This window comes from Corapipo altera, unplaced genomic scaffold (genome assembly GCF_003945725.1).
Source record: "Corapipo altera isolate COAL_440 unplaced genomic scaffold, ASM394572v1 1, whole genome shotgun sequence".
NCBI classification, from domain to species: domain Eukaryota; kingdom Metazoa; phylum Chordata; class Aves; order Passeriformes; family Pipridae; genus Corapipo; species Corapipo altera.
This window is the reverse complement of record NW_020884873.1, coordinates 38,240,244-38,266,813: the sequence shown is the minus strand read 5'-3', so window position 1 is coordinate 38,266,813 and position 26,570 is coordinate 38,240,244. Positions and strand designations below refer to the sequence as shown.

At 43.0% G+C, this 26,570-nt stretch overlaps 1 protein-coding gene across 3 annotated transcripts in view; it reads right to left on the bottom strand.

Moving 5' to 3' along the window:
- PRICKLE1 (prickle planar cell polarity protein 1) overlaps positions 1–26,570 on the bottom strand; it is a 66,642-nt gene that overhangs the window by 11,947 nt on the left and 28,125 nt on the right. The window contains exon 1 of one of the 3 annotated variants that reach the window (XM_027657484.1): positions 3,493–3,583. The exons of 1 other annotated variant lie outside the window; for it this stretch is intronic. The gene's annotated coding sequence lies outside the window, so the exon portion shown is untranslated. Of the gene's footprint in view, positions 1–3,471; positions 3,584–26,570 lie in introns of those variants that run through there. One more of the 3 variants, XM_027657474.1, reaches the window with a different exon arrangement.

Here is a 26,570-nt window from a genome sequence, read left to right as displayed (position 1 = left end):
ACCTCAACCGCACACCACACAAAGCAGATTTGAAACATAATTTAGGCAAAGAGACAGGTTAAGCTCTGGCAGTGCCTCCACACTTGAGCAGAGTGTACCTCATTCACACAGTGCCAAACACTCACAAGCCCACCAGTAACTGAGTAATCGCTTCATATTGATTGTGCAAAACCCTTTCTCTGCAAGATCAGAGATTAACTTCTGTGACCTACTTCTCTTGAAAGGCAAAGAAACAATCCAAAATCTGAACGCATGGTGATGTGTTAACTTTGCTGAGTATTTTGAATACTAAGGCTAAATACTACTTCCGCACTGCAAAAAGCAGTGCTGGGAAACGTCAGGATTTCAACTAGCAAAGGTATGTAAGTGTAGGAGTGTTGCCTAATTCCTAAGGAAGACAAGGCACTGGTAAGAGACCAGACTGCTTTTCTGCAGAAACCGGTCCTGCCTGGGCATCCTCTGACCAATCCATTTAAGAGAGCTTGCACACCAACAAGAGGAAACCACAGACCCACAGGTCCAGTTTCCAGTCATACAGGACAGTTGAAAGTTTGGCTGATAGAGAATAAAGGAAAAATACTCCTTAACTCCAACTCTAAAATCCAACTTTATTGTCAGGGTTCTCCTCCCCAGATAAGGCAACTGGAAATGGTCAAAGCAACGTTCACAAATCTTCAGTAAACTGAGATTACTCAAAAGGACATCATTCACTTTCAAAGAAAAATGCTCCCACAGAGCAAATGCAAAGCTGGCTATAAAATGACTGACAGTACATCATGTATCAATACGGCCATGTCACAAATACTGTGGTGTTGCTGAGAGCAAGGTTTCTAATCCAGCCTAGTTTAACAGCAGGCTATCTGCAGAACTATTTTAGCAATTGCTTGTTTAGGAGTTCTTCTTCCTCTCCTGCTCAAGTGCGATTTGGTTTGCATTTAAAACTACAGGGTTTTTCCTCCCTGCCTCCCAACCACTCATCCTTCAAAGTGATCTGTTTAAAATGATTACATCCTAAGGAAGATTCAAATGAATATAAACAACAGCTGAAAAAATAAGTGCTTTCCAAGGAATGAGTAGAAAGGTGCGTTTTCTACTCCTGCCATGACACCTACAGAACGCAGCAAGGATGTTTTGTTTTGCTTTGCTTTCTTGAAGTCTGTGGAACATTTTGAGGTTTTAGCTCTGTTCAAATACTACCTCTTAAAAAAGGCTTTATAGTCTACAAGGAGGTATTCACTGGCAGGTTGACAACTATGAATAACATAATTTAACTACACAGCTAAATTCGACTTAAAAATTAAAGCAATTAATGTGTTTTTTCCACTGATGAATTAAAACAACCATAATATGAGAAATTCCTTAGAAGCAAAGACAAACTACACTCCTAATTACAAACCTATGGGTACAAAAAATATTGGGATATCAAACTTAGAACAAAGCTGTTGCTGAAGCCCATTTGAAGGTTATCCCTGTGCTAGGATTTCCAGCTCACTGATTATGTTCCCCCCTGACCAGATAGAAAGGTCACGATTTGTGAGCACAGTTAGACAAACATCTCCTTGCCCATCCCCTGCTGTTTTACTCTGTCCTGCAGGGTAAATTGTTTTAACAACTTTTTTTGTTAGAAGGCTTGTTAACAAGGTTGTAGGGGATACAAGATGCATATCACATGCATCCATTCACAATGAAGGCTCAAGGAGTTAAGATTAGCGTGGCCGGCTCATTCCCCTGCCTATTTAATCCCTGGTGGAAGATAACTACATTAGAAGAGGAAGGGCGTAATACAGCAGCAATAAACAACCATAAAGTAACCTATTAATAATTCAAAGACTATTTCCAATATGTATTACGCACATCATCAGGAAGTCCCATTCCTTAGCTACAGAACAAGTAACATATTTACAGTGACTTCTATAGCTCTGTGCTTGGAAAATCTGGATCCAAGTGATGATCAGAATCTGCATCAGCACCAGCGACTTCTTCAGCTGTTGACTCCTTTGAGTAACGAACTACCCAGAGCAGTGGGGGAAAGAACGGAGCCTGTCTACTTGTCAATTCAACGGACCTCTAGATGGACCCTAAAAGTAAGAACTTTTTTTCCCTTTCATTAACCAGCGAACAAGAACCGACAGATGAGTTAACTGCTTTCCTCCTCTAGCATTCCAGCGCAAAGATTACTTTTCCAACTGAAAATCAGACTATCCTTCTCAGGGTATTTTCTTTTGACGAGCCACACTGCAAAGACAGGCTACTTCCATTAACAAAGGGAGGAAGCCCCATGACAAAGCATCGCCCCACGCCAACACATCTGATTTGGCCGTGTTATCCTTGGCACTTTCCAGCGCTGATGGAAACTCAAGCGCACACTGCAGTAAGGCAAGACCCAAACTTCCAGCCGAGGAAGCCGTATTCTCACGGATGCTTCCCCCCTCTCTCCTTAGGAGGGTGTACATATTTAGAAAGAAAGAAATCTTGCCTTTTACAGTGTCCCATTGATTTTTTTAAATTCTATTTTAAACAGCAGCCAGACTTTACTCCAATGTACACATATACTCAGGTTTCACCCCGTCACCTGTTGGCTCTCGAACAACACCCTTCTTTGTTAGGGCTCACAGCCCTCATTTGAGACAAGTTTCCAGTGAAAACACTTGAAGAAAGTGTTCAATAAGCCACAAGGCTGGAATTGTAAAGAATAGAAAAATAAAAAAATTCTGCGCCTAGCCTTGTGTACCGACAGCCCCGCCGCGAGCGCTTATCCCGGAGGAGCCGGGACGGTGCCGTTCTCAGCAGGCAGAGCTCCCTGAAGGACAGGTGGGGTTCATCCATCCTGACCAAGTTCCAAAGACGTTACGGTGGGGCAGAGGCGCCTCCAGCCCCTCGGCTCCCCACGCTCTGCAGCCGGATGGGCGAAGGCACCGGCATCCACTGGCACCCACCCACTCACCCTGCCCCTCCGGCCGAGCTGCCTCCAGGGAGAGCGGATACAAGTAACCGCAAATTACCTCTGTACGGCACCAAAACAGCGGCCAGGCTGCCGCGGAGCCGGGGCAGGCGGCGCAGGAGAGGCGATGCCGGCTGCAGACCCGACCCGCGCCCCGTCCCGGCAGTTTCACACCGAGACCCGGAGCTGCACAGACCCGCGCACCCGGCCAGGCGCCGGCAGCTCCCCGCGGCTCCCTCCCGTGCCCGGCAGGTCCCGAGGAGGGGCCAGCGCCAGGCACGACTCTTCCGAGGGCAGGGGCGGCGGGGAGCTCCTCCAGCCTTGTCCCTGCCGGGCGGCGCCACCACTTCCCTTCCCCGTCCCGCCCGGTGGGAAGCGCAGCGGGAGAGATACCTGCACCGCCCTCCGTCCCCCTCCCCCGGGGCGGCAAGCCAGGGAGGAAGCAGCCTCCCGAGCGCTCCTCCCCAGACTCGCCCCGGAGCGGCAGCACCTCCCGCCTCCCCCCGGGGGCTCCCCCGACCCCGCCGTACCCCAGCGCCGGGTGCCCTCACCGCTCCTCGTCAGGCGGCGGGAAGAATCTCTCCCACCAACGATCTTCGTTCAAAGTGCTGCCCGAGGCGGGGGAGGGAGCGAGGGAAGGGGGAGCGGCTCCTGCCACCGGTCCCGAGGCAGGAAGGGTCGTCGGCCCCGCCGCCTGCCCACCCGAGGGACCGAGCGCCTGCAGAAGCAATAAATTCTGCGCTCAGGACACGATGGACAGCGCTTTTGTTCGTGTTTACGCCTGAAATAGATTTCCCACCCCACCCTGGCCACGCTCCGGCCGCCCCGGGCTGACCCTGCCCGGCCCAGCCACTGCCGCCCCGCGCACTGGGACGGGAAGGGCTCGGGTCAGGACGGGAAATCATTTGTTCTAGATCGCTATGCACGAATAATAAAAATAATAAACCCAGTTTGAAGCCGACGACCACAGCGAGCAGCCGTTCATCGCTGTCTCTTCTGGCGCATCTCAAGTGGGAAAGAGGTGTCTGAGCCCCAACACATGTACAGAGGAGTAGCAGCGGGACTACCGGTGCATATCCTAAGCGGCTGGCAGCCGCCGCTTTTACCACTTCCCCCACCCCCGTAGGCATAAAAAGCACCGAGAGGTGGCTGTTTCGGCTTCAAAGGCAGGCGGCCACCTTCCCCCCGGCACCGCCAATGTAACCGTGAACACTGCGGTCAAATTTCCTCTTCCCTCCCGCTCTTTTGTCTCCCTGGGGAAGTCATTATCAAAGGGAATTTATTCGCGCTGCATCTCGGGGTCAAAGCGGCAACACACACCCCCCACACCCACCCCGCTTCCGCTGCGAAGGGCAGCGGTGACCTAGCCCCGTGTCATGTCGTGTCGTGTCCTGTCTCCACCCGAGGTCCCGCGGCCGGGGGCGGCTTCATCTGCCAGGACCCGCTGCGCGGGACTGAGACGGGGCACTTCACAGACACTTATCGCTTCCCCCAGGAACCGAATTTGCATGGATTCAAATTCACTCCTCTAAATTTGAATGGCTTTGTCCGCAGGGCGCTGAGGGAAGCCAGCCCTGAAGGGTACAGGCACGGCGGCTGCCGCGGGCTGAGGCGCTCAGAGCAGCGTCCCTGTCCCCAGCCCTATCCCCCCCGTCCCCACGGGCTCCCCTAACCCTCGGCCAGGCACACGCGAGTTCTCACGGAGAAGCCCACACCCCCTCCTCCCGTGGGCTGATTCCCCACGGCCAGGAGCAGGCAGACAGACCGGCCGGCCGATGGATCAGGACCAACGCCGGGCTATCTGATCTCACGTGGCACAGCCCATCCCGGGCTAACGACGCTACAAGCACCCGATCCCGACCCGATCCCCACCACCGACCGACTAGATGTGCCCAGAGACCATTACACCTGTAACCGTGGGTGAATTCAGGAGGCCCCGCGCGGATCCAACCTCAGGGAATCAAAGCCACACTCTGTGGCTCCTGCGACTGAAAAAAACCTGCTGAAACTCCAGCAAACTAACCAGCTCCCAACCTTCCACACCCCATTTTGCTTCCATAAGCAGTTTCGCTGGTTGTACTACCTCCATTCTGAAGCAGCTAAGTAATTTTGAGGTCAAAATTGGCATATCACCTGGACAAACTTTACGAGACCCAGACTGTTCCTATTCTGTTTGTTGGACTGAGCAGACCCCATGTGGCGGCCAGCTGAAAATCTGCCAGCTCCATTCATCATTAGTCAAAAATGGAAATGTCAGGAATAATGTTTATTCTTTCCCACTACGTGACTGAATAAATACCAACAATTTGCATATATCCTTTTCCAGAGGTGCTTGACCTTTTCTCAGCACCTCCCCACACCAGGGGCTCAACACCTCTGCACAGCACATTGCAAAAATGAGAATCACCTTTGGAAACTTCTGCACCACAACCAACACAAAGGCTGCAGATAAGTTTGTGAAGTTTCCTGACCATGAGTCTACTGAAGCCAACAAAGAGATGTTCACTTACATTCCCGGTCAGTCAAACTGTCCCCCATTTTATTAAAGCTTTCCCTGACACTGAAGTGTCGGAGGATATACAGAGATAGTTGGCTGCATGGCTCTTTTTTCCCTGTTTTTTTCTGACTTGAGCACAGAAACTACTATATTGTTCTGGACAGTGCACTTATAGAGTATCAGACCAAAACCAACCATTGTGATCTTCTAGTCTGAACTAATGTGCTCATAAGATTTTCCTACCATTACTGGCTGCATGAACAAGATATCTGATCTTGATTCAAAAGTACCAGCAATGAATAACCCACTACAACTCCTGTTAAATCCACTACAGTCCTTGTTAAATTATTTCAAGTAGTCAATTATTTTACACTACTTTTTTTCTTTTCTTTTCTTTTTTTTTTTTTTAAATCTCAAATTGCTGTGTTTCAGTGTTCAAACACTTGATTGTATGGTACCCTTGAACGTTAGGCTAAAGAACCAGCTATCATAACTCCCCTTAGGCATTTGTGAAATTCATTCCTGAACCACCTCCTTTGATTCAGGCTGCTTCCACAAGAACAAATGTGTTGCTATGATTTTTTTCTCTATTTTTACACAACAAATACTACAGCATACATACTTGTTATGTGAAGCATAAACTATGCTACAGAAGTTGTCTCAAAAAAAAAAGACACTGAAAAGATAGGCACAAAACAACTTGCCCTTTATAGTACGTACCACATTCTTGACTGTGTTTGGGTAGAGTTGATCCTTCAAACAAGTGAATGCTTCAAGGGACCTGTAATGGATATGGAACCATTTGCCCTAAGGTATTAGCACAAATTTAGTCTGGGTAACAACTTTCTTTTACTACTGACCAGGCCAAGGGTGTTCTCTGGCCTGTAAGAAATTTGCTGAGTTGTCAGTGTAGTTTCCCAGTTCCAAGTTATCCACATCAGGGACCATCCCCTGACATAACCTGGTAATTGCTACCTTTGTTGGCAATCACAGAAGAGAGACCAAGGAGCAGAAAACTAATTAACCGCTTGTGCTTCAGAGGCAGCTTCTCCAGGTAGGACAGTGGCTTAACACCCACCTCTCAAGCCCGATTAGTTCTGTGGATAAACAGAAGAGTTCACCCTCTGCATCATCACCCTGTAATGATCACCACCTCCATCCCAAGAATTTTAATTAAGCATCATCTCCCCTGTTCATTTAAAATAAAAAGTTGTGAGTCAGCTATGAAAGGTAAAAGCATGCAGTAAGGTGGATGGAAGCTAGAACAAAAAAAAAAATCTCAGTAATAATTCTTTCAGAGAAGTCAGTGAGAAAACTCTTCAAAATAAACCAGGTTTTGTGTTTTGAAATAAAACAAACCACGAAAGGTCTTCCATATACTTGACAGCACAGGAGGAGTCCATGGAGCCAGAATTACAACCCAAGGGGTGGTTATGCACAAATCAAAGCCAATCTCTGATGCAGGCAGGCAGATATGCCTTTCAGGAACTTTAGAGACAGTGACTTGACCGTGTATGGTCCTGCCTGTAGGTTACAGCACAGGGAGCTCTAGGATGCATTTACAGCACCAAAGTCCTTTCCACCTTCAGTGGTCCCTGGTGTATGCTCCAAGGGAGTGAAGAGACCAGAATAAGGGAAGCAGTTTCACCACAATCTGAGATGATCTACTGCAAAACCCAATCCAGTGAAAAATGCTGGTTTAATTTCCTTGACCTACCAGTGTTAGCACAAGGAAAAACCATGATGGACTCCTGTGAGGCTGGACTGTTGTGGAGCTGCAGACTCAGTTCACGGCCTTGCTTCCTCTGTCTTCTGGGAAAACTAGCTGTTTATACACACTTGCTTAGGTGGTATATAAACTGACCTCCAAGACCACTTTATATTTACTATGTTTGCCTTGGTGTGTTCAGAAACCCCTGGGGACATCCACTTGCATCTCTAGATACTTGGAATGTCTTGTCAAACCCAGCCTTAGGTTTCCTCTCACAGGTTAAGGATATGAGTGGGTGAAAGTATGCCTTCATAAGTGGGAACAGTTTGCACTATTTTATCACTATATACAATCACTAGGAGATACCTGACACACTGGATGTCCTTGAAGCAAAGCTCAAGCCTTGAAGGACCCCAATGGGCCTCCAGCCCCTGTCTGAGCCACTTCATGCCTATAGCCATAGGTGAAACCTCTCCCCGTTCAACACTGCTTCCTCCTGCCCACCCAAATGGGAGAGTTTGGTGCCAACAGTGGATCACCATGTGCTGCTGGGAGCAGAGGAAAACCAGTGCTGTTACCAACATATTGGGGCCTCTCGACTGTGCTGCTGACTGGTGTCTTTCTGTATTTTCTTTCTTGAGGCTGCAGAGAAAGGGCATGGAGGCAGCATCTTATGAGTTTGGATGGCTCCAAAGTCTGAACCTTTGCCAATTTTTAAATAATGTTTAAAAATAACATTTAAATAACATTTAAAATCCAGAGAAAACCAGCTCTGTAGGAGACATAGTAGTAAAACACAAGAGATGATATGCAATAGAGGAGAGATACAGGAATTAAAAGAAAGAATGCATGTGAAATGCAACAAGTTAAAAAAAAACAAGAGTAAGATTACTTTTGCCCAGCAAGGGTCTGTGATTAAGTGAGGGTGCTTAGTTTCCACTCTCTTCTTTGCTGCATTCCCTGCGATCCAAAAGCTTGCCTTTTGCCTGCCTCAGTGTGAATGCAGAGGGGACACTGCCACAAACGACTTTAGAAAGTAAGTCAATACATCCAGTAGAAATAATAACATCAGATAACAAAATGAGACAATCAAGTAGCACTAGGCAAATAAATAATAATAATACAAAAACTCACTTTTATTTTCACTAACCAATAGTACACAGATCCGCTGAGGCATCAAGCAATCAAGCATCAAGGAGAGAACCAGTGCTTACACCAGCTACAGATGGACTGAGAACTGGCTGGCATCAGCTACTGTGTTGGGAATGCTTGACTAAGAGAGGTTTATTTTATTTCCTTTCCTTAATGCTCTCAGAGTTGAAGACCAACACACCTTCTAAAACCACAATCCTACTTAGCTTCAGCAGCAAAGAATTAAAATTTCATTAAAATGCCCTTCCTTGTCAGATCGGGCTAGGACTTGCTCCTGAACCAACAGGTCTCTTACTGTACTTGGAAACTCTTAACCCCACAGGCTCATCTGAAGACAGTAATCTTGATTTTATCGTAATTGGCTCTGCACAGCCCACAGTCACCCAGGGCAGAGGTAACTGCCCCACAACACCACCACAACCACCAGCTGATGGGCATGAGTGGGGCTTCCCTGCCCATGCTGACACCCACAGTTCATCAGTGCCCTGTTCCCAGGCTGGACAAGGCACAACAAAGTGCGTTGCAACAACATGTGCCTGCAACATTTTGCCAGTAGCAGAGGCTGAGGCAGGGTGGAATCGCTGCCTGGGGTTTTAATAACACCCCAGCACAAACACCATTATGCAACGGAGAAGGTGTTGCAGAGCCAGGGCTAATGCACTGTTTGCTTATTGAGGGAATTTCAGTCAAGTATTGTGCCAAAGCCTGTGTGGATGGTGCATGATGACACTCTTATTCATGTCAACCTCTGCTCCCAGGCTTGCCTCTGAAGAACTTCTCACAATTTATCTAAATTGGTTTGGAAATTAATTTAGATTAAAAAAGGAAATGGTGTGAACTCTGTGGATCTTCTACTGTGGTCAACATTTATACACACACACAAAGGGACATTGACCCTAGGAGTGGGGCATCCATGTAAAGAAAATAATAACAACAACAAAGTAATATTATAAACTAATAATTCAAACAAATATTTGACTAGTATTTAAAACCAAATTTCAAACCCTTTGTGAGTATGGTTTTGTTGCACAAGTGATGCTCCAGTTACACTCAGTCTTCCCTGTCACTGGCAATACTTTTCAAAAACCTGAACTCAGGAAAAAGCGACTGAGTTTAAGTGAAGGCAGTTTGACATGGAGGATTACAACTGCTCCTGCAGCATTATATCCAGGAAAAACAGAACTCAGTTTTAAGCCAAAGATGAGATATGCAAAGGTTTGTGGTAACCTTCTCTTGCTTAAAATCTGCAGGAGGGAAATCCAGCAGCCATTGAAACAGGTACCCTGCACAGTTCTGTGTGACCATTTTCCACAAGCTACATGCACAGCACACTACAAATACAGGGGAGAGAACAATGCTTAGATTAACTATTAGTTTATTTTACCAAATTAATCTCACAGGTCAACCTCAGGGCAGAAGGTGATGCAAGAAGGATGCACAAATGTCAGGTGGATAACAAGATGCATTACACCTTTATTAGCTTTCCTTAGTACAGCGCTGCAAGAGACACCACCTGATGTCAGCTGTCAAGGCTGAAGGCCATGAAGCTCTACCAAAAGGCATCACCAAAACATGGTAAGTATTTTAGTATTTTGCATAGAAAGATCAATGGCTAAATAATTATCTGAGCCAGGTGAGCCTAGGAACAGTGCTCTCACTTCTTGCTCAGCAAACAAAAAACCCTGTCTCAAAGCTGAGCAGGCTTCTACTTCACCAGAGGTTCACTGCTCATCTATCCAGCCAGCTCATGCTCTCTGCCACTACTGTTACTGTAGCTTTCTTGATTTGTATAAGGTTTCTTTTTCTTCATGCTTTAGAAAGCTTGTCATGGGTTAGTCAGCATCCGAATGACACACTGACTCCAGACACTAACACACGATTTTGCAATGTGTTCCCATACTTTGTTGCTGCCCTAAAACAAAAATGATACTCAAATCTCCTCCTCCCCCTTCTTATTCTTTCCAACTCTGAAACAAAATTAAAAAATAGGAAGAAAAAAAAAAGAAAGAGGAATAAGAAAAAGCCCTCCACCTAACCGAAGTTCCTTCAGTGAGAGCCATGAAGGTTTCCCCCTCACTCCTATGTCTTTCTTAAATGCACTGTAAACTTCCATATGTTGGCATATGCGTCTTGTTTCCCAATGGAAGTACTGTTAATGTAACCCATTACTCCAAAATGGGCACCAAACCAGCCCACGTTTACATGCCTGGGCAAATAAAAATCAATGTTAAGGCGGTTTTGCCCTTAGTACAAACTTCACCTCACCAACATTACTCTAACTGTGTATGACCAATAAGATATGGGGTAAACATGCATGGCTGAAGTTTGCTGTTTCTTTTCCTAGGAGGGGGATGATTCAGCACATTTTCTGGAAAACCCAAAGAGGCTTTCTGCTTAACAGAGTGAGGAATGCTGATCTGGAGGTTACTTCCTCCCACCTCCCCACCCCCACCTTTTGCTTCTTTATTTTTTTATTTTTGGGGGAGTTGGTTCGTTTGGTTGGTTTGGGGTTTGTTTATTTGTTTTTGCTTTTTTTTTTTCCTCTAAGCATGATTAGTTTTTCTCTGCTGGTTTAGCTCACAGAAATGGTTTATTGCAGTATGAGTTGAGCACAACTGTCAGTATTAGGAATGGGATGGGAGGAAAGCTGAGAGGCATGGTCCCACTCCTAGTAAGAAGCTATCTATCATAACTACACTGACACATCAAAACCACATCAAAAGGCAGTCAGGAAGATGGCTTCAACAGCACTTCTCTCAGTTGCATGCCAAGTAACCTTGGGATTACAGACACTGAAGTATGAACTGAAGAGAAAGATTAGGCAAGAAGTGCTAGATCAATAAACCCCTCAGATCTAGTAGAGTCACCATCCACAGGCATTTGAAAGGATAAGGGATTGGCTGGATGGTGACACTCAAAGACCTGCAGTCAATGGCCCAATATGCCCCTGGAAGTGTTCAAGGCCAGGTCAGATGGGGCTTTAAGCAACCAGTTCCAGTGGAAAGTGTCCCTGCCCATAGCAAGGGGGCTCGAACTAGATGATCTTTAAGGTTCCTTCCAACCCAAACCATTCTGTGATTCAGTGGTGATACTATGAAAGAGTATTCCCTTCACTACAGAACTAAGCATCTAGTGGTTGGACATATAAAAGTGCTCCTTTCCTTCTCTTCATCTCCACTGCACTTGAACTGAAAGGCAAAGTGGGCAGGCAGTGTCTGTTCAAGATGTGAGTTATGTCTGTTTGTTCAGGACCATAATATTGAAGATCTCAGTTAAACAAATATTCAAATAGAAATCCAGTTAATTATGTTTCTTAGCTAGCAGTCATTATCCTTTCCACACCAATTGGTAAGATAATTAATTGTAACTACAATAGGGAAAATTAGTTTAAATCCCCTACATATCAAGCTTCATCTCAACATCAACATGACATTACTACAGAAAATTCTGGAGTCTCCAATACATATGTATATTCTTAACTGTATTTATAGAAATGTTTGCAGACTCTTAAGAATATATAAGGATATTTTAGGAGGAAAATATTTTTGATTATTCATAGTACTGCAAATCCATATGTATGAAGCAAACAGTACAAATGAGATTGTTTTAAGAACACTCAGCTGGTACCCTTGACATGAGTGACCTTTGTAGAAGCATCCACTGATCCTGAAGTCCTCATGGTAGTGTCAGCTGCTGAAACAGCAGCTGCTTGACAATACTTGACACCTGATACTCAGCTGGCAGCCTCTGAGCTTTAAGATACACCCACCTGGGCTTGCCAGCACATCCCAGCTTTTCTTAGCAGCTTGCTCAGGAGGCTGGATTCCTTGAAGTAGTAATGCCTAGCTTTGAAAGAGTACCAGAATTTAATGGAAGTGAACAAGTGGTAATGCAAGCTATGGCCATAGACAACATGTGCTTCTAGAGTAGACAACTTCCATCCCCATTTTCTTAGAATATATTTACATTCAGCCACCATGAAGTGAACCATTTTACCATTGCTACAACTTCCAGTGTCAGAGGCTGAACTAATCTACTCAAGTGTCAAGCCACTTGCACAAAGATAGCTCAAGACTAATTTCTAGAATTCTGCAGTTTCTAAGGAAAAAAGTTCAATCGCTTTCAGCATAAGACAGCAGAAAAACATTCAAACCTTTCCAATACATGATGTTTCATTATCTTTTAAACAGTTCTGAAAACATATACTTGAGATAGCAAGATGAACTCAAGGCAAAACTCTAAATTTTGATGAACGAGGTTTTGCTAAGTAAAACCTGTGAATATCAGAGCTGCTCAATATGACTTTAGTTATGTCTGACAGGTGATTTGTCAAGACATGGCATTTTTAGAGGCCTGAAAAATGGCAAGTCACATACAGAGTCTACAAAAAAGTCCTGAGAATACTCATGTATCCTTAGTATTAGTTCCAATTTTCAATTATTTAGTCCCTTTAAACTTGCGTATTTTCCTGACTTGTTTTCTTGTCTACAACAAATATTGCCAGGACAAGATTAACTCTCAGATAATCAGTAAGCAGGGGAAAGATAAGAATAAATGTTTCACAACAGCCAGATACACCTGACTCTCCAGCTTAATGTAATATTTGAATTTTTCTGTTACACACGCATCCCTCCCTCCTCAGTCATCATCTACTTTCTCCTCACTGGTACTCTTTCACAGTACTCCTTTTCTGATAGGCAGAAGTAATGAGTCAGTGATAATTATGTTGTTTTTGTAAATGCAATTGATTAACAGCTGGTCTGGACTTTCCTTCCACGTGATAACAAGAACTCAAGTCTTTTGAAGGTACTCTGAATCTTCCACTGTCCAAGTTTTAAAGCAAGAACCACTTTTTCCAACAAGAGCAGGGTGGGGATTTGGACAAGAACCACTTTTTAGGTTTGGATGATTTGCTTTCATCAGCAAATATCCCATGCACATCTCCAGACTGCTGTGTAAGCTCCATGCAGAAAGAGGACCTTAAGAGATTACTAATGGGCACATCAAAGAAGAGAAAAAAGATAAAAGGTTCGAAAGCGTCATCTAGTTAAAATAGCTACAATTTCATTAGGAAATGGATGAATTAAGAATGGAGAATCCTGACCTTGTTTTGAGCACTGCTACTGCTTTCTCAGCCAACTTGATGCCATTATGGCAAGCTAGATTAGAACGTTCTTTCTCAATCAATTCTTGGTGTACATGTCAGATAATACCTAAAATTTTGCAAGACTTAGTTACCATGCAAAGATCCAGAAAGGGGCCTGCTCAGCTGCAGTAAAACCCACTCTCACATTATTTTATGTAGGTAGTTTGCACAACATTAAATTACAGAAAATAAGGAATGCCTGTATAAACCCACATTGGCTCTGTATTGGGACAACAGAGCTTCAAGTGTTACTCAGCTTCCAATTCTAAGTTAGATAAAGGCTGGATATACTTCTTCCCTACTCATCACAGTAGGGAAGACCACTTTTGGAGAAATCTGCATAGTCAAAACCAGCATGTAGAGTAGGGTGAGAAGCATGCACTTGGCACTGCATAGCAAACCCAAGTAGATGATGACTTGTTAAAATTTCAGATTGATCAACTTCTGCTTGATACCATTGTACTATGTCACTGTGACTGATTGATTCTTCAAGACATGAATGATCAAATGGCATCAGCTGTGCCATTGGGACAACACACCTGCAAGGGGAACAACAGACTTCAGGAAGGAGGAAGAGGAAGAAAGCCAGAGGAAATGGGAGAGAGCAGTTAGTACTCTACAGCTTAGATGCTAGAGTAAGACCTTTGTACCTAATTATGACTTTATTACTCAGCTGCCATAACTGCAATGGACAGGTTGCCTCTTGATTTCTCTAATCTACAGAAGACAGTGGAGCTAATGGAAAAAGGTCAAAAAATTGAAGCAATAAACTGATCCTCTCAGCAGTGGATTTACAATAGAGATCCGTTACTACACAGTGAAAATGACTGAGGTAAGTTTAAGAGATGCAATTATCCGTAGCTTTTCCCCATTAAGCCTTGTAACTCTCTCAATGAGAATTTAAGAGCATGCATATTTCAACTTCTATGTGAAGTTAATAACTTCGCAAGAGACAAACAGTGGAACAAGCCATTCACATTTTGTACTATCAACAAATAAATGCTGGAGAGCAAGTTTTTGGATCCAGCTATTACCTCTAATTACACCTATCTGTATGAATAAATGAGAACTAGTTTGCATTTTTTCCCTGATCATTAGCCTCATTTACAGAAGTGTTACGAGGCCAGTTCTTTATCCATTAGCGTGAATTAAGTGATACCCTGCTGGGTGCAGGACTGTTCAGACATGCTGACTGCGGAGCAGCTGCTCTCCTCCTTTGGTATTGAATGTTGATTAGCATCATAGCACATGACACACTGCAGGGCATATTGTGTGTCACACTACAGCACATAATACTGAATGAGAACCCAAAGCAAATCCCATCCTTTAAAAAGCCAGTCTCTGCTCTGAACACCCAGGCAATAATTAAGTACATGGTCTGTCTTGAGAAAGACAGAATCCCTCGAACAGTGGGCTTTTTTTTGGGACAATGCTGACTACCTGAGGCAGAGCTGTATATTTTCTTAGTTACCCGAAGCAGTAGCAAGCATACCCCCTGCCAAATAATATCTTGTCACATTTCCCAGGAAGATACTTGTGTATTACCCTTGAATTTTGATCTGTGAGACCAAATGAAGCTTCTGTATCATTAGAACCATGCAGAACATCTAAAGAAAGATACTGCAGCTATGAAAACAAGTGCCCCATACAAACTAAACTCTTCAAATATGGATCAAGGTATAGTATCACCTTCCTGTGACTACTAACACATCACCAGTATTCTTTGTCAGCTTTCCTCATCTGAAACATGGGCTGATACCACCTTTTTTTTGCAAAGACTTATTACTTATTTGAACACTATTTTGACAATAGCGTAAAATAGTGCATCGTTGTATTATCAAAGTTTTGCTACTTTGATGCTATTAAAGGGAGGTAAAGGAAAGCTTCTCACAACAGTAGAGAAATTAATGTCACACTGTTCAAATTTATGGAGAAAGTCTAGTTATTTTACAAGAAAACATGCTTCATGAAATACTGACAACAGTAAGGTTGGTTTGTTCTGAATGACTAGAACTTGATTAGTAAACTGTTTCATCATGCACATCTTTTCTCTTGAAGACCAATGCAGCAACAGAATCCAGTTTTCCAGCTAACTAACATGTTTTGCTCTGCATGGTGCTCTCTTGCTCTTGGGCACTGATGTAAGCAAAACAGGAGAATCCCTCTGGGAAGTGCACGCCAAGTTCAGTCACTGGAGTTTATCTAATTACTGTCATAGCTGTACATCTGTTTCAAAGACCAGAGCTAGAATCCTCATGTGAGAGGTGTTAGAAGAAACCAGACATCATTAATCAGAATTATGAACAAGCATAAAACAACCCACTGCTTGTTCTGTGCTGTTCACAATACAGTGATTTTGTAGCAGAACATCATAGCATTAACAACAAAGGGTTAAAAAACCCTTTTTTTGTCCATGGAAAAAGATAAGAAGGGACAGATCACCTCTCTACTTTAAAAGAAATAGGAAAAAAAAATTACAGAAGGTCTCCAAGTTGCATGCTCTCCTCTTTTTTTTCCTCCCACAACTCAAGGGCACAAAGACATTTTTCAGATCTGGTGGAGAGATGTCATTTCAGAGGCTGGGTTTTGTATTAAGAAGGGTGTTATCTTTTAAACTGAGAATAGACTTAGGTTATGCCAGAGATCTTTATAAACTAGTTCCTGTTTTTGATGGCCTCAGCCTCCGTTCCCATGAGCTCAATGAGACTCTCTGCTAGAATGCTTCAGTAAAGAGTTAGAGATGATGATACCTCTGCAACAGTATTGTGAGGCAGCAGTGCCAAACTTTTTTCTGGACAGATCACTGATCTCAGTTTGGTCTCAGAAACAGTACTCATCATAGCACCTCCTCAACCCAGCTCTTCTTTTTACACCTTAAATTAACTTCTCATGTACTGCCTATGCAGAATAATAATCTAACTGCATATATCTCTTGTAGCTGCAGAGTGGTGTTCTGGGGCCTCCCAGCACACTGTCCCCTTGGAAACAGGCAGTCATCAAAAAGGAAGCCCCCAGAGCAGACTGGGTGGGCAGGTCAACTGAGCACCTCTGCCAGAAGACAGTGCTGAGAACCTCCAGCCCCCAACCCAGGAGGCACTGGAGAGCATTCACATCAGAGCATGGGTTGGGAGGACCAGCCATGACACGTGAGCCACGAGCTCTCACTGTAGTTGCAGCCTGCTCAGTTCCAAATATCCACAGTGCCCCAAATACTGGCACTTAGAGCACCTTGACCCTCCTTTAACGGAAAGGACACTTCAACCATCTCTGCACTGATAAGTTAAACAGGAACAGGGCATAAGTGCAAGCACCAGCCTGTAGCCACTCACACCCTTTCACTGGTGGTACAGTCCATGGCGTGGTTTTGAGTAATCAGCACTACTGGACACAGTGAGTGGAATACAAGAAAAGCCATGAACCGTTCCTACCAGGTGGGCCAGGAAAGGATTGGGCTTGAGTATTTCCATCCTCTCTCCACAGTCCTCCAGTACTAGCTCAAAGAGTCTTTGAATATTCAGTCATGCTTTCATGTAGTACCCCAACATATGCAACACATATGTTGCAACACAGACTCTCAGCACCACGATGAATATTTCAAGCATGTTGAATGTAAAAAAAGACAATCCAGCAAAGATTAATGTCTCTGAGAAGGGCATGTATGTGTTGCAGTGTACAGTGCAGAGCAACTATGGCCAAGGGCAATGGATTTGGGCAGTCTGGTCTCAGGGTCAGGGCACCAGTTACTGTTAATGAAACACTGCCCAGACAGATATAGTCTTGGGCTTCTGAAAAGTCTCCCACTGACTTTAATAAAATAAACACGGTTAAAATGGGAAATAGCAGAATAACTGCTGCCTTCCCTGAATTTTTAGGTTTTCATAACTTTCCTTAGAATAACAATCATTTAACTTGGAAAATACCTTTAAAATTATCAACTCTAACCGTTAATTTAACACTGCCAAGCCCATCACTAAACCATGTCCCCAAGTGCCGCATCTACATGTCTTTTAAACACCTTATTAAAAAAAATTTTGGAACTAGGATTTACTCCAGCCTCCAGCCTGAGTGCTGGATGTAGTTACAAACTTCAATGCAAAACATCTATGTTATAAAATACTTTCAGAAACTCTTTTATCATTTGGAAACTTTTTGATAGCATCCAATTTTTAATAAAAATAACTTTTAGTTTTATACGTATTTGAGAAGCAAATGCAGAGAGACCATTTTTACCAAACTGAAAACAAAATAGAAAAATTTGAAACTTTTTGAGTTTGGATGATTTTTTAATACATCTTATAAGTGAACTCTAGTTTAGAGTAAATGCAAAGAAGCAAAGGGACTATCAATGCCATTCACACAGACATTAATTTCAGAAGATACTGCTGTTTTCAATCATGTTTAACACTGTTAATTTTTTCTCATTATCGGCAAAACAAAATATGTACATGCTGAGGATAAGGAAACAGCTTTGTTTACCTTCAAAATCATGTGCGTACCAGAACTAAAGCATGTATTTGCCATATGTCAGCCCCTGCCACCCTTCTTTAAATTACAAATTCATTAATATAGCACAGCAGTGCTATATCGTTAGCAAGGAATAAAGCACACTTTAAAGAGGAATGAAACTATTTAGAGAGAAAGGTTTTCCACTGCAGCAGTGTCTCAGGGAAACCTGACACGAAGGAATGTCAGCCTGAACTTGATTAATTTGTACTCAGAGGAACATATCCCGTCCCCCACTGCAATGGCAGCAGCTTCCCACATCATTTTGCTGTACTCTCCTTTACAGCTTTCTTCTGATCTGCAGGTTGTCCACCAGACAAGTTTGTTCAAATCAACATATTTAATAGAGCCATCTCTTCTCTGTTATCGTCTCAAACTTCACTAATCAAACCATCTGTATTGGATGTGTAGCCTGCCAGAGACGGCTGCTTTGCCAAATAGATTGCACCGGCTGAATATACAAGGTCCTGGTTCAAAACATGCAAATCCAACTCGAACACTCCCATAGGCAACAGCAGCCCTTCCACAAGACCCACACTGTGCTTTCCTGGAATGGTCATACTGGAAACATCAACAGTATCCAGGACAGGACACAACAAGGCTCAAACCCAGGTCAAGTCTGAATTTTTGTTTCCTTCTCTTTGCTTTCTTGATACTGAGATTTGAGGTAAGTCTAATGGTTCAATTTTAGGGCTCAGAAAGAAAAGCCTTGAAAAGCTTGATCCCTGATTTAAATGAAAGCAGATTCTCACCCACACAGAAGAAGCCTGGTGCTTAACAGTCCTTTGCTTGCAAACATTGTTATGTTGTTGAGACAAATGTTATCTTTTTAGAGACAAATGTATCTATGAAGTTTAATGTAGAAGAGAGCATTTATTTCTATAGTGAAATGAAAACAGAAGTTTGTTAAATAAACTTCCTGACTTATTGGTTTGGCTTGGGGTTTTTGTGGTTTTTTGTTTGTTTGTTTGTTTTGTTTTATTTTAGAAAAAAAGGGAACAGTGAAAAAAACTTTATATCTTTATATCTACAAAGAGCTAAGAGTATCCTCAAAACTCCTTTCCTGTGGGAGTTAGGATGCTCAGAAAGTTTGGCTCTTAAATCAACATACGTTTGTTATTTAAGTTACATTGTCATTGCTTTCTTTCCGTTCTGTGAGCTCAAGACATGGTTATCCCCTTCAAGCCTGGAAGCAGCATCTTTACATTGTGACTATTACATTGCCCACACGCCTACTAGGCTAGAGAGAAAACACTTTTGCGACTTAGAAAGCCTGACAACTCTAAACGTGCTACAATAAAAAGCAAGACCTGATAAAAATTCCATTACTTGCTTATCTGCAGAGATTCTTCCCAGTTCAAAGGGTCAATTTCCCAGCAGGGCACCAGTGCTTATCAGCTAGCTCTGCTGAGCCTTTCAGTTGCAAAGAGAAGTGTTTCCTCCAACTGGCATGACAATGGCACTATTAAACAGGCACTTCAAAGATACAGATGTTGTAAATGCTTTGGTTTTGCCAAGTTCTCTATGCCATCACTATCCAACAGACTTTTTCATGCAGAGGTATTTGTCTTCACTAGACAAATGAAAAGCAGATCATAAAAAAAGTCGTGTGAAATGCAGCAAATCCATCACGTGCCTCTACTTCCAAAGCAGGTCCCTTGTTTTCCTAGGTTCAGACAAGCCCATACCTGGCCAAGAGAGAAACAAGGTTACTACAGTATCAGGTTTGACAAACCTGCTGTAGCAGGAAGCCAGGCCCAGTAGGACCTGCTCTTATCCCACAAACCTGTAACCCTCCTTTGGACAGGAGAAAACACATAGACAGTAGTACTACTGAGGAAAACTTACAGGAGTGGACATTGGGAAGAGCAGATCTATTGATTAGCTGCTTGTCTGACACACCAGCCTGGATTCATTTTAAGCTGGCTGCATAGGCAGGAACTCCCTTGGAGCTGGCACTCCCTTGGATGATCAAAGAGACAAGGGGTTTGTTTGTTAGCTTGCTATATGGAATCAAGGTGAGGAGACTGGGCATTGACCGACTGGCCATTCTTCAGTTATTACAGGATCACATGATATAGATCATGCATGTTAATGTGCAGACGTGGTCATCCCACATCTGCCAGTTTGCATTAGCGCTGGATGCATGTACCTTTATCTAGATCTAAGATGACTTGCCTCAGATCTTTCCCAGTATTTGATCTGTGACCTCCCTTCACACATAAACCGTATGTTTTAAGTAAAGATCTCCTAAACTGAGCATAACAAGTTTGCATGTCATTCATCTTTTAAAATTCCTTTTCACTTAGCTCTCTCCCCAGTTTCTTTGGAGCGACAGCCCAGAGTCCCAGCCTTGTTTTTTTGGGCCAACCATCTGCTTGGATAGAGCAGCATTCTTTGGAAAGAGCACTGTAATCTCTTTGGAACGTCTTCAGTGCAGTTCCTTCGATCTGTTAGCTAGGGACACCGGTAACAAGATGTGCCAGAAAGGATTATAACAGCAAGAAGCTTCATTTTCACATGAATGAGGACATGACAGGAAGCTTTTCAAACCAAAACGTTTCCTGTCTGATCAACAAGCCACAGTTTACACATAGGAGTAAACATGTGACCCACAGCAAACCAAGGTCATCTACTCTAAAACATGTCTGTTGAAAGCACAAACAGACCACAATTAAATTAAGTTTTAATTCTAGAAATTAGTTTAAACTCAGATAGGGGTTAGATTCAATCTTCACTGAAGGAATTATCCTTTTTCTAGTTACTCTAGTTCTATCCAGATGGGAAAAAGAAACTTTCCCTTGGACCTCCCATGATCAGTTTCTGCAAGCACGATTACAAAGAGCACAGGCTGCAAACGAAAGCTATTATATTGTAACATCCCAGCAAGTTACACTGTACCAGGAGAGCCCCACATACTTCCCACCTGTCTCAGCAGCAAAGCTGCAAGAGAAGTTCACATCAATGTATGACACCTTGTAGTGCACATCCATAACACAGGGCACACTGTAATTTCAATAAAACTGACCAAGGCAAAATAAAACCCGAATCTCCACAGGTGACAGGTTGATGTGTGATAACACTCAAGTTATAAGCAGTTTTGTCTTAGGGCTGTACGCCATCTCAGCTAACACACATTTTATATGCCCTCGCCTTCCATGCCCCAGGCAGTAAAGCAGAACAGCTTGTGATTGTGACTTGCACACAGGTAGTCTCTCTCTTCCTCTCTTTTATCCTCTCCCTCCCACCTCCCTTCTACTGCGTTATCTTTCAATTAGTCACAGGACTACAGCAAAACACACAGTTCTTCTGATGTTTTGGGTGATCTTTTATCATTTATACATTTAGTACCTGCCTTGTCTCTAGGAGGAGCAATCTTTTCAGAAAGAACCTGCTTTTCAGAGAAGATTAAATTGAAGGAATTAAGTAGGAGATGTTTTAAATAGCAAATCCTAATAAAAACATTGCTTGCTTCTATCAAATACATTCAGGAAGGATTCTCTCAAAGCTTAAAAGCAAGCAGTTGTGCCTGAGACTTCCAGGTGACTACTGTTATGCTTACACAACCAGCACGTACACCATGTACAGCATTTCCTTCCTTGGAGCTGCCCAGGTTCTTTAGACCTCAAAACTTGAGCATCAGAGGTAACTGTAGAGATAAGTCTTTGTGCCTCTGTAAACATGTTGCTTTAGGTGTATACACTTGAAATAAAAAGCATTTCAATATCAAGTCATGTACCTTGACCCCATGAGCCATAGTTGCACGACATTACTCTGACAGAGGATGCTCTAAACGTGTGCCCAAGGAAGGGTTTTATTACTCCTGTGGTTGCCAGGGACCATCTAGCCATTTCTCTCCATTAGCATTTAGATGCAGCATATTAATTTTTCCCTTTAGAAGAAATTTGAAGCCAGTATTACTGAAAAATTATCCGTGATCTTCAGGTATCTAACAATATTTAGCAGGTTTTACAGGAAGGAAAAATTTAGAGTTAAGACTTCAAGTTTAGCAAGTACTACATGCATGCCAGAGGCATGAGTTTCTACCTATATTGCACACATTTGTTTAAAACAAGTAATTTACAGTGGATTTAATCATACCATTCTGCACTGATTTTCACAAATTTTGAAGTAGAAAACTATGGAACAGTATATGTAATTTTTAACTCAAGGAGAACAGTTAATTTAATTCCACTCTTCCAATGCATAAATAAGCAGGGACCTGACTGCCCAAACAGCTCTACCATGAAAAGCTTAGTTAAGACCTCACCAGTTCATATCTAGATGCTCTCCTAGAGAACACTGCTTCAGCTGCTATGCAGCCTGTCATTTTGTACATTACTTGAGGAAAAAGAAACAAAATGCTGAAATAAGGTTTTGCAATGTTCTGGTTATTCTGAAGCATCTCTCCACTGGACCAAGATACAGGAATAAGCATTTATTAAAAATACCACATGCTTAACTTTATAGCGTAAGGTACAAGCAAGCCAGGACAACCCTGGGAGCCAAACAAGGCAAGATTCAATACGGTAATGTTTATCAGGAACTGATGGATTAGGTTTTTTAAAATAGTTATGACTGAACTAGAAGAGCTGATCTCTTAATTAATGCTATTATCTTGAGTCACTCCATCATCACCCATTTGGGTTTGCTTATGTTGCTTATCACATTCCAAGCACGGTTCCCTGAGAAAAGTCGCTCTGGAGAGTTCATTTCACGGTGCTAGTAAGAAAAAGGTTTTACGTTCTCCTTTGTAGTTAAAGGATCACAGTTGCCCACTTGTTTCCTGAGAGAATGCTTCAAAGTGGAAGACCAGGCTAGTCCATCCAGAAGTTTGGAGAGTTCAAGGCTTAGATATGACTTCAAATGGAGTCAGTGAAGAGAATACAGCATTGGGCAGTATGCCCTTCGCCATATGGCTGCTGGGCTCCTTGCCAGTCACAGCTCAAGAGCCAGTACTTGAAATGGTAAGATAAAGAATTACAGCCATCTCGGACTGAACCCTTGAGTGCACACATCTGCAAAGATGTGCGTGCCTACACCAAGAAACAGATCAGAAACAGAGACTCATGAGCTAGTAGCGATGCAGGCTCATAAAGCCACGATGCAGTGCAGCTGGATATTCAGCTTGGGCCAGCAACAATATAGCTGCATTTACATAGCTCTTGTGCCGCTAAAATTGGATGTCTATATTGCATTCCCCCACAGCTTCTGCTTCCAAGGAAGTAGAGCCAATCTGGGAGTGCTCAGAACACACATCTGGGGTCTAGAAATATTCCAAGTGAAAGCTGACAGGATGAATCACCATCTTTCTGCCAGTGAAAGGAGGAAGAGATTTAACAACCAACCTCTTTTCCCCATCCCCAGGCCCCATCTTAACAAGCAGCTGTGATACTCAGAAGCAGAAGGGGTGATTCAGGTGAACAGGAGAGCTAACACCAACAGTCTGGATCTGGAAACAGATGCTCATCGAAGGAAAAAAGATACCAAAGAAAAAATGTTCAAAGTGCAAAGTTGTTTAAATGTAGGTTTTAAATAGGACTTCAGTACTTGACAGAACTCAGGAAAGATTGCTGCTTTCAGTTAAACCTCTAAATGTCAGTGAGACTACAACAGCTTAGGTAGAAACAGCACTGATCCACTGAATAGCCTAAAAATTACACTGAAACTTTATTTTAACGATGTCCAATGGGATAAATAAACAGCACAATCAGCACTGGCAATGCTGGGAAACAGCCAACACCAATGCAGCAGATCGAGCTGGGACTCAGAGGAGGAAAAGCTCCTCAGGGAGGCCCATAGCCCTAGGCCAAAATACAAGGCACTGCTGTGCAGAGCACAGAAGGGAAGGCAAAGGTAACAGAAGACAATTGCCATTAAGCCACATAAATCACTGGAACTGCTTATAGGGAGGGAAAAGTACTGGGATGAGAGTTCTGACCATGCACTGGAGGCTGTTTGAGATTGGACTCTGATCTACCAGGCTCCAGCAGTGCCAGGAGATCCCAGGGAAGGGAAAAGTGACAGCAGTAGGAGGCGCAGTAACAGCATCTGCACTTCCAGAGGCTGCCCTTGCAGTGGAGACACTGCTGGTGCAGAGAGACCTTCCATCAAAAGGCACAGTTTTTAGAAGAGCAAGCCAGACAGCCATGGTATACCATGGTTAGAGAGGATAAGCTGCTCAGTGGAGAATGTACTCTGCTTTACATGAAGCCCAGCACCTGCCGCGTGCTCACTTCTGTGCCCAGGAATTACAGATGCCCAGCACTACCACTGGATTTTGCATCAGATTTCTTTCTGTTTAAGATCTTAATGGTGCTTCAGGTCCCAACTGTTTTGTGATGGCAAAAGTTTCCCTGGCAGTCTGCTTGGCAAAAGGAAGACCTGCCCCATCATTTGTCTTACTATCTGAAGTGACACATACAGGCCTTGGGATTTCTCTCCCCAAGGCCATCTCACTTTTTACAACTTCCTTGCAGTACTGATCCAGACACACTGCCTCTCTCCCAACAGTCTCGTTGCTATTCTCAGGACAGGACTCTGAAGTGCAGGGAGGGAAAGATGTTGAACCAAGGCAACAGGGAAGCGGAGCACACAGACTAAGCTACAATGCAGACACACTTGGCTGCAGGTTTTTGCTCTACGTACATACAAGATACACGTTACATGTGTGTATATGTATGTATACACACATGCATAGGTAAGACTATAAGCAAGCGAGATTATTCCAGAGCACTTAAGGACACAACACTAGACAGGTTGAGACAAGTAAATAATAGTACAATTTAAAAGAGCACACTGACAGCTAAAAGATGCAAAGTAGTTTATTCTAAGAAGTAGCTCCATCTATTTTATGGTGGAATAATTCATTTTGTATTCAGTAAAATCTGTTTCCAGAGTAACTAACGCAAACTGACTTCAGAAGTTCCTTAATTATTTGTGTGGAAACAAGTGGCATTTAACCTGAAATAAGTTAACTTGAAATCCTCAAGCTTAACAAGCCTGAAATTGCTAGGTTTTTTTTTTCCTCTTCATCTCATTCTATGGTTAGAGCTGGAATAGCTATAGCTATAGTTTGTGTAAAGCCATGACCGCTTTTCTAAAAGTGCTAGCCTAGTAGCCAGGTGACACACGTGTTCCACCTGCCTGATTTGCTACACTCTGCAACCCTGAGCCAGACATGGACTGTTGAAAGAGAAAGAAATCCACTAGGACCAAGAACCATCCACAGAACGTACATTTCACAAGGCTTCACCAACAGAGAAGAAATAGATTAACCTCTCTCATTGCCTATCCCAAAACAGGCTCACACGTGTTCTGGTGAGTGGCATGAAAATCTGGTTAGTTTGCACCACAACTCTTCCAGTCACTGGAAGGTCTGAATGCAAGCACATATCTGTGACCACATTTTCCTTCACTAGGGCAAACAAATAATGGATATCCCTCTCCCCAGCAAGACAGAGATTTTTGGAGCTGATCTTTGGAGCTTTGTCTGTACTGCATTTCCAGTGCATAGTATTAAGCACATACGAGTTAAATTGTCAAGAAAGACTATCTCCCCCACCTCTCAAAAAACCCCCCCAAGAAATTCTGCATCTCAACCACATCCTTATTAAAAAAATTAATAAGCACATAGTCAGAAGGGTGTGTGCAAACCACTAAACCAAAATTCCTAAGCTCTAATCCTTTCCAACAATAAAACTTTCTGCTTCTGCCAAACCACTTGGTCCATCTGTTTCACTTTCTTTACTGTAAAAAGGAGAACTTGGCTTCCTTCACTTCACAAAAGCAGACTGTGGACTCAACCTTTATAGTGTCCTTTTCTGAGTAAGTTTTTCTTACTTTCAAATCATTTTCACACCAAAGCTTCAGGTCTTGTCTAACAGAAAGCTCAGGTGATTGTACAAGAACTAGTTCTTGTGCCACTGTCATACACATAGGATTATCTGCTTTTTTTTGCTGTTGTTGACAAAACAGTTGGAAAAATAGAGGTTTTGGGTTGGATTTTCTTGAGGGTTGAGGGATAGAGAAAAGAGCATCTTCCCATATAAAATGTCCCTTTCTTGAAAAGTATAAAATCTGAAGAACCAGAATAGCATTTAAGCCAATCTGCTTCCAGGTTTCAACATTTAATTTGAAAAATCAACATCTTTCCTGAGAATCCAGGACTTGGAGAAAGTCTAAGTATGTATTTATTCTATTGTCCTCTTATCATGAAGAAAAATCTCGGTGTTAAATGGAGAATTTCTTTTTATTAGTCATTAAAGAACTAATTAAGACCTTCTAATACTTCAGTGATGTGAATTTTGAAGAAATTCCATTTGTTGTCCTGTACCTTGCAAACCTTCAAAAACATATGCTTTGGAGAACCTGACCACCACTCCTTCAAGATCTAGGTAACTAATCCAACACGCTTTGTACCTAAGACAAGAAACAATTATTTAAAGAATATATACCACTTAACTGCAACCATTTCCAGGCCTTCTACTTCAAGGTATGAAGAGAGCACCTTGAAAAATGTCTTCTGGAGGCTACCTTTAGAGGAATTGCTCTTGTGGGTGGATATATGTAAATAAGAGTTTCTGCTCCTTAGGGTTTCATATGGAAACATTTACTAAGT